Here is a 7,756-nt window from a genome sequence, read left to right on the forward strand (position 1 = left end):
GACCCCAAATTAGGGTCTTCTCCACTGTCTAGTGTATGGATGTCTCCATTTGACCTGAGCAATGGTTGCTCAAGTTCCATCATGCCAGAATCTGTCTGAAGCTCACTGGCATTCACATTATAAAATTTTTAAATGAGGAGTGTATTATTTGATGAGTCATGTGGGGACTGGGGACATTATTCCCCCCTTTTTTTTTCTAAAAAAAAAAGTTGTTTTTTTTTTTTTGAACTGTTGAAGCTGGACCATAACAGTAGAAGGATTTGTCTACCCTCCTTGGTTGACTATCTAGGTAAATTGGGATTACTACTTAGATTATTTGTAGATGCCCATTAAAAAGGACATATCCATTAAATATTTCCCCAAAACTTCTGAAAATCACTCAAAGATTGTAAACTATACTGTGTCTAAATAACTTTTGAAAATTATTTGAAGTCTGTGAGCAGTCTTTCCCAATCTAACCTGTAGAGCTCTCACTAGCTGACAAGGCCTCATTTGCATCTTAAATTTTTCTGTTAAAACATTAACAGACTGGCTGGATGTTCCTTTTGGCTATATATAAAGCAATCTAGGTAGCTTTTGAAGGGATTTAAGTATCCTTTTAATCATACAAGCAGTTCACACTCACGCATTCACAATCACATTTCATACATACCGGTGTGGCCACACCATACATTCAGAACATACATGCATCTTTTAGTCATCCTTTTTCCCTAGGTCATGATTAGTCTGTTGCAATGAAGCTTCCTTAATTGAAATCTATGTAAAAGAACAACTCCAGCCAATCCTTGAACTAAAAGGGTTAAAAAGTCCTGTATGTTCTTTATCATTCCTCCATTTGAGCTACAGTCATGGGGTACAGCCGTACCTACTCCTTGTAATTCTGTAGATGCAAGGTGGAGAGGCCAGGCTTTTGGCCAAAAGTTTTTAGAGATGACTCACAAAATAGAACTTAAATGTAAACAAAAATTTTCATTCCATATACCTTTGTCCTTTTCTTTTTCTTTAATTAATACCAGTACCAATTTTTTTTTTTGAGTCAGGGTTTCTCTGTATTGTTTGGAGGCTGTCCTGGGACTTGCATAAAGGTGTGTTGGGATTAAAAGCGTATGCCACTGGGAATCTCTTGGATTCCCCTACTTCCTGACCCTAGTATCAGGCTTAGGAGGGGGAAACTCAGAATGTCTAGTTTCTGACTTTTTAATCTCATTGGCAGCAGCCGCTTCCAATGTATTATTGGTGTTATAAAAATTGATGAACAGGGAGCTGGAATGACTAACTGGCGTTAATATGGGGGGGAATCCTCACCAACGCCCATATTTCCCTTACCTGAGTGTTCAGCAATGGTTGGATCATCTTTATCATGGTGAGCATTACTAGTATCCGGAGTAGTAATGGGGTTGACATGCCTGATGCACCGTTCAGGGACCCAAATAGGCTTCTCACTTCCTGGAGGGAAAACACAAACAGCCCCTCGGACCCTAGCTAGTAGGGGAGTGAGTGGCTGCCATTTTCCTGTAATCAAATCCTTCCATCTGACCCATCCCAAGGACTGGGAGGGTTTGTTCCAATGTCTCTCCATAGCAGACAAATTATTACGGTCTATGGTCAAAAATTTTTAAATGTAAAGTATGGTGGATAACTGAATATTGGGGGAGGTAACATACTCCCCCCTTTTTTATTTTCTTAAAATACTGTTTGAGAGTGGCATGGGTGCGCTCCACAATAGCCTGTCCCGTGGGGTTGTGAGGAATACCAAAAGAATGGACAATGTGATGTTCCCTGCAAAAGGCAGCAAAGCGATTGCTGGCATAGGCAGGGCCATTGTCCGTTTTTAGGGCATCGGGTACACCCATGTAGGCAAAGGCCTGCAGGCAATGAGAAATAACATCTTTAATCTTCTCTCCTGAGTGGAGAGAGGCAAAAATCAGTTTAGAATATGTATCCACCGAGACATGCATGTATTTTAATTTCCCTGCCTGCGGCAGGTGAGTGACATCCATTTGCCAGAGATGGTTGGCCCTGAGGCTCCGTGGTGTAATGGTGCGCACTCTGGACTCTGAATCCAGCGATCCGAGTTCAAATCTCGGTGGGACCTCCAATTGTCATGTCTGCTCTCTCCTCTACCCTGGCTGGTTCTGCTCTGACCCCAGAGGTGGATGTGTGTGGGTTTTTGAAGGTGCGGTTAGTCTTTGGACAAGGTCGAGGTCAGGGCGGTTTCTGTGGGAAGGCCTTTCCCAGGAACTTATTGTATCATTTTTAGTAAACATGTTTTTACTAAACATTGTCTTACAGCTGCCTACTCCCAGGCAGAAGGGGAAGTGGGTCTCTGCTCAAGGTCTGGTGTTCCCACACATAGGCACTCCCAGAGCACCTAAATTTGATCCATAGCTCCCAACCACCAGCGTCTTCAGCTGTAGGGGACCCAGTTTCCTCTTCTGGTCTCTGCAGCTATGGGAAGTCACCTACATAGACACATACACATACACAATTTCAAATGAATCTTATCATTTTTCTTGCTGAGACAAGGAATCACTATATAGCCCTGGCTGGCCTAGAACTCACCATATAGACCAGGCTGACCTCAAACTCATGAAGACTCCCTGCCTCTGCCTCCCTAGTACTGGGACTAAAGGAATACACCACCCTGCCTAGCTAATTAATCTTTTTTTTTTAAAGTAGGATTCCTTGGGGGAAGTTGGGGGTGGCTCAGTTAATGTTCTTGCCTAGTATGCATGAGGCACAGTGCTCAGTCTCCAGAAACTATAACCAGAGATTGGTGAGGCACACTGTAATCCCAGCACTGGAGAGGTAAGAAGAGAAGGATCAAAGTCATTCTTAGCTACATGGAGTCCCAGACCAGCCTGGGTATGATGGTTTGAAAGAGCAATGCTCCCCCACAGGCTTATGTAGTTACCGTTCATCTCCAGTTGGTGGCGCTGTGTGGGAGAAGGTTTGGAACCTTTAGGAAATAGGGCCTGCCTGGCTGCAGGAAGTTTGTCAGTGGGGTCCGCTTTGAAGATCTATAACCTTGCCACTTCCTGCAAATGAAATGTGATCCTCCTGATTCTTGCTCTGCATTCTCAGCCATGATGGGCTCTATCTCCCTGGAACCATAAGCCAAAACAAACCTTTTCTTACTGCTGTTGCTATTGGTCATAGCATTTTATCACAACAGGAAGGTAATTAATAAACTGGGTAGGGTGAGGCCTGTTTCAACAACAATAATGAAGCAGTACAAAAATAACTCAGCCGGGTGATGGTGACTCAAGCCTTTAATCCCAGCACTCACTCTTGGGAGGCAGAGGCAGGTGGATCCCTGTGAGTTCAAGGCCAGTGTGTCTACAGTACAACCAGGTCTACACAGAGAAAACTGTTATGGCGAAAGTTTCACCCCAGCCTCTGGCATCCATCTACCCAAAGAGTCTGGAATGTTGTGGTGGAAGTTCCACCCAAGCCCCCTCCAAACTCTGCTGCATCTCAGAAAGCCCGACAAATGATGGCCCCTCCCCCAGAGATACTCACGGCCACTCCCACAGGGTATTTAAACTTTGTGGTGTCCCGTTCCCCACCCCTCCAGACCAGACTTGGTGTTTTCAGTCTCTCTTTCCCATCTTCTCTCTGGGGAACTGGAAGGCCATCCAGGAGCGCTGTATCCATTAAATGTGGACTTTTTCTAATTCGGTTTGATTTGGCCCGATTTGAATTGTTGCATCAGCAGAGAGGCTTATGAGGTGTAGAAACTTTTCAAAAACCTGTCTTGAAAAAAAGAAACAATCTGGGTGATAGTGGTTTACGCTTTTAATCCCAGAACTTGGGAGGCAGAGGCAGGTGGATCTCTGTGAGTTCGAGACCAGCCTGGTCTACCGAGCGAGTTCCAGGACAGGCTCCAAAACAATACAGAGAAACCCTGTCTCAGAAAAAGAAAAAAGAAAAGAAAGAAAGAAAAAGAAAAACAGAAACAAACAAGTAAACAATAGCAACAATTGTTGTTGTTGTTGTTGATGATGATGATGATGATAATAATAATAATAATAATAATAAACAACTCTGCGCCTACTGATGCACACCAGAATACTGGGCTTGCTAGCCAGCCAGTTTAGCCCAATCAGAGAAGGAAGGAAGAAAGGAAAGAGAAAGCAAGCCAGTACACTTTGGTCCTACAAGATGAAATATTGACAAACTTCCTCAGGGGGAAAATGCCATCTTGGGTCATTGCCAGCAGCAGCTTCACCCAGTAAAGCCCCCTCAGAAAGCATCTGTTGTTGTGACTGTTTCAAATAAAGCTGTGACATTGCAGGAAAAGCTTACAGGGAACAGCTGCTCTGTGAAAAAGAAAGCCTGCCAACACTCTCATTCCAACGCTGTGTTTTGTAAGAAATCATTTGATTGAGACAATGTTGGCTGTATGTAGTGGTGTCCTCCTAAGCCAAGGCAGATGCCTGGACAGTGTTACCCAGAGCTGAGCTGAGCCTCCTCTGCCTCCTGCGTCCGCAGGCTTCTGAAGCGTTCATTTCTTTCTCTCTGCTCCTTCTCATCTTGAAATTCTGAAAGCTAAGAGTCAGAGGTCAGGGGGGACCAAAGCAAAACAGCGTCTTGTGGACATGACAAGGTCACTGCTCTCGTGACCTCACAGTGGCTGTGGCTACTGCATAACACCTGCACAAGATCGAGCCACTCAACATTCTATCGCTCAACTTCCAGAACAGCTCTAGTGCTCTGCTGCTAACTGAGGAGCTTCTTGGGTGGAGAGACAGTTTTCTTTAAAGGAGTGGCCCCTGGAAGGTCAACCGACCTCGTCCCAGTGAACAGCCTGACACCCAGGAGTGTGGGGGCAACACACTAGACTTGGTGGGTGTGGTGGTGTGAAGGAGAATGGCCCCATAGGCTCACATATTTGAAAGCTTAGTCACAGGGAGAGGAACTGTTTGAGGACTGGAATGAGTAGGAGGTGTGGCCTTGCTAGAGAAAGTGTGTCACGGGTGTGTGTGTGTGTGTGTGAGCGTTGAGGTCTCAAAAGCCCGTGCCTGACCCAGTGTCTCTCTGCCTGCTGTCTGTGGATTAGGACTTATCTCTCAGCTATTTCTCTAGCATCGTACCTGCCTGCCACCATGTTCCCCACTGTGATGATGATAGCCTAACCCTCTGAGGTTGTAAGCATGCACACACCCCATTACATGCTTTCTACGAGTTGCCCTGGTTACGATGTCTCCTCACAGCAAAAAAAACAAACCCGCAACTAAGACAGTGGGTTATAAAAAAAGAAAAGAAAAGAATGGAAGGAAGAAGGAAAGGAAGGAAAAGAAGAAGAAAAAAAAAGATAAAAGAAAGTCAGATATGGCTGTTCACACCTTTAATCCCAGAATCCAGAAGGCAGAGGCAGGTAGATTTCTCCAGTTTGAGGCCAGCCTGGTCTACAAATCAAGTTCCAGGCTAACCAGGAGGACATAGTAAGACCTTGTCTCAAAAAATAACAAAGAGGACATAAAGGAGGGAACAAGAAGGTATGCTGTATTCGGGAGGAGCTAAGGAGAACAGGAGGAGGTGAATATGACAATAGATTGCATAAAATTCTCAACAGATCAACGAAAATATTTTGAAACAACTCTGAAAGCTGAGTATGTAGCTCCCCTAGCATGTTTTAATCCTATGTATGATTCCCAGCATCACAAGACCCAAATGTAGTGATGTACACACAGCTCTTGGGAGGCAGAGGAACAGCAGATCTCTGTGAGTTTGGGGCCAACCTGGTGTACACAGAGTTCCAGGCCAACCAGGGCTACATAGTGAGACCCTGTCTTATTTAAAAAAAATCTGGCAAAGACTGGGTCTAAAGACAGGCATGAGTCAGCATAACCTTGCTGTTGTCACCACAGCTAGCATATCATTTGAGTGACCATATAGTCCAGTTTGCCTGGGACAGTCCCAGTTTACATTTGTCATCCTGGCATCCGTCTGATTTTGCATTTGTTCAGACAAGAGGGTTCTGTGGGCGTCTCTGAGGCCCGGAATGGCCTCATTCATCTTCGTATCCAAACCCAGACACTTAGCACAGAGTTTTCCTTGGGGCACATCCAACACAGTGATTGTAAAGGGAACAACAGCAAGTAGATATTTTCCAGGTCAGTGTGCAGCAAGCACTTATTAAGCCATACTCTGCAATGAGTTCCCAGGATTCATGTCGTAGGAAGTTCGCTCAGCCCTTGATAATTCAGACTGGTGGAGCCAGACAGGTCAAAAGGTCAATTCGATACAGTAAATGATAAAATGGAATGTGGAGCAAGGATAAAGTGTGTGTGTGTGTCTGTGTCTGTGTGTGCTGTGGGTAATCTACAGAGATGTATCATGGTGAGAGAGTGGATCTGTCACACCTGAAAGGCCACATGTAAATAACATTGCAAGACATAGATAGGATCAGGGGAAATGTGGAAAAATATCCAGGGACTTTTGAGGAATCTGCATTTCTGGAATGTAAAATCTCTGAGTCTGTGGCATGTAATAACGGATGTGGGATCTGGAGTTATGTTGAAGAGCATTCACTAGAGAAGCCAGTTCTGACATGGGTTTAAGCAAACAGAAAGTCTTGTTTAGCTAGTTGGTGACTACACTGGATGTAGCCCTGAGCTTTTCTCAGAGTGAACTTTTAAGCATAAAAACCATATTCTGGGCTGCCATACTTCAGTTAGCAAGAACAGTTAGCCAGAAGTGGAATTACAGAAGTCAGAAAGCAGCATTTAGAGACTGTCTCAGAACTAATGACTTTGATGGATTACATCTTTGTTTTAGTTTTGGCAGGTGGTGCTATCTACATGTTGAGTCTTATGGCGTGAATGACACTTCCATCATGGAGTCGGTTGTGCTAAGGTCTGGGGGGCAGGCTGTTACAGTTAGAGATTGAGAAATTCTTTGCCAATGTGTGGGAACACCAGACCTTGAGCAGAGACCCACTTCCCCTTCTGCCTGGGAGTAGGCAGCTGTAAGACAATGTTTGGTAAAAACATGTTTACTAAAAACGATACAATAAGTTCCTGGGAAAGGCCTTCCCACGGAAACCGCCCTGACCTCGACCTTGTCCAGAGACTAACCGCACCTTCAAAAACCCACACACATCCACCTCTGGTGTCAGAGCAGAACCAGCCAGGGTAGAGGAGAGAGCAGAAGCTTCTCTGGTGGGAGCTTTTCTTAGGAAGTTTTTCTTGAACCCTTTTGGAGCCTGTTTAAAGTTCTCTTTATATCATTGAACGAGTCTCTGTGTTTTCAATACCCGACACCCTCCGCACGTTCTCGGACACAGGCCGCGCAGCAGACGTGACAATTGGAGGTCCCACTGAGATCGTGAAAGTGAGGTAAGTGGACGGGGTTAAGAAACTATGGGGAATAGTTCCGGGAAGCTAGAATCATTGCAGTATCAACTAAAAAAGTTACTTAAAGAACATGGGACTGCAGTCAAGTCTAAAACCCTAGAAGGCTTTCTAAAATCGATCGAACGAGCCAGTCCATGGTTCATTACTGGGGGAAGCTTAAATATTCCAGATTGGGAGGAGGTTCGCCGTGATCTTCATAGACTTTTACGAAAAGAGGGATCTGAGTCCTTGCCCCCTACGACATTCTCCTTATGGAGATTAGTGAGGGGAGCACTTTTGACAGATAAGGTTCGTCACCACCAGGTAGTTCAGGACACAAAAGAGGCTTTTTTTAGAGTTACAAGAGACTGAGACTCAAGCCTCCTTGAGTTCAGGGGCAGAGAGTGATGATGAAG

The 7,756-nt window shown here is 44.8% G+C and overlaps 1 non-coding gene across 1 annotated transcript; it reads left to right on the top strand.

The window, feature by feature from the left end:
- Window positions 1-2,023: 2,023 nt before the first annotated feature.
- On the top strand, window positions 2,024-2,095 carry Trnaq-cug. The gene has a single exon. It is a non-coding gene; the product is annotated as a tRNA-Gln (tRNA).
- Window positions 2,096-7,756: the final 5,661 nt, after the last annotated feature.

This window comes from Mesocricetus auratus, unplaced genomic scaffold, assembly GCF_017639785.1.
Source record: "Mesocricetus auratus isolate SY011 unplaced genomic scaffold, BCM_Maur_2.0 Super-Scaffold_100691, whole genome shotgun sequence".
NCBI classification, from domain to species: Eukaryota; Metazoa; Chordata; class Mammalia; order Rodentia; family Cricetidae; genus Mesocricetus; species Mesocricetus auratus.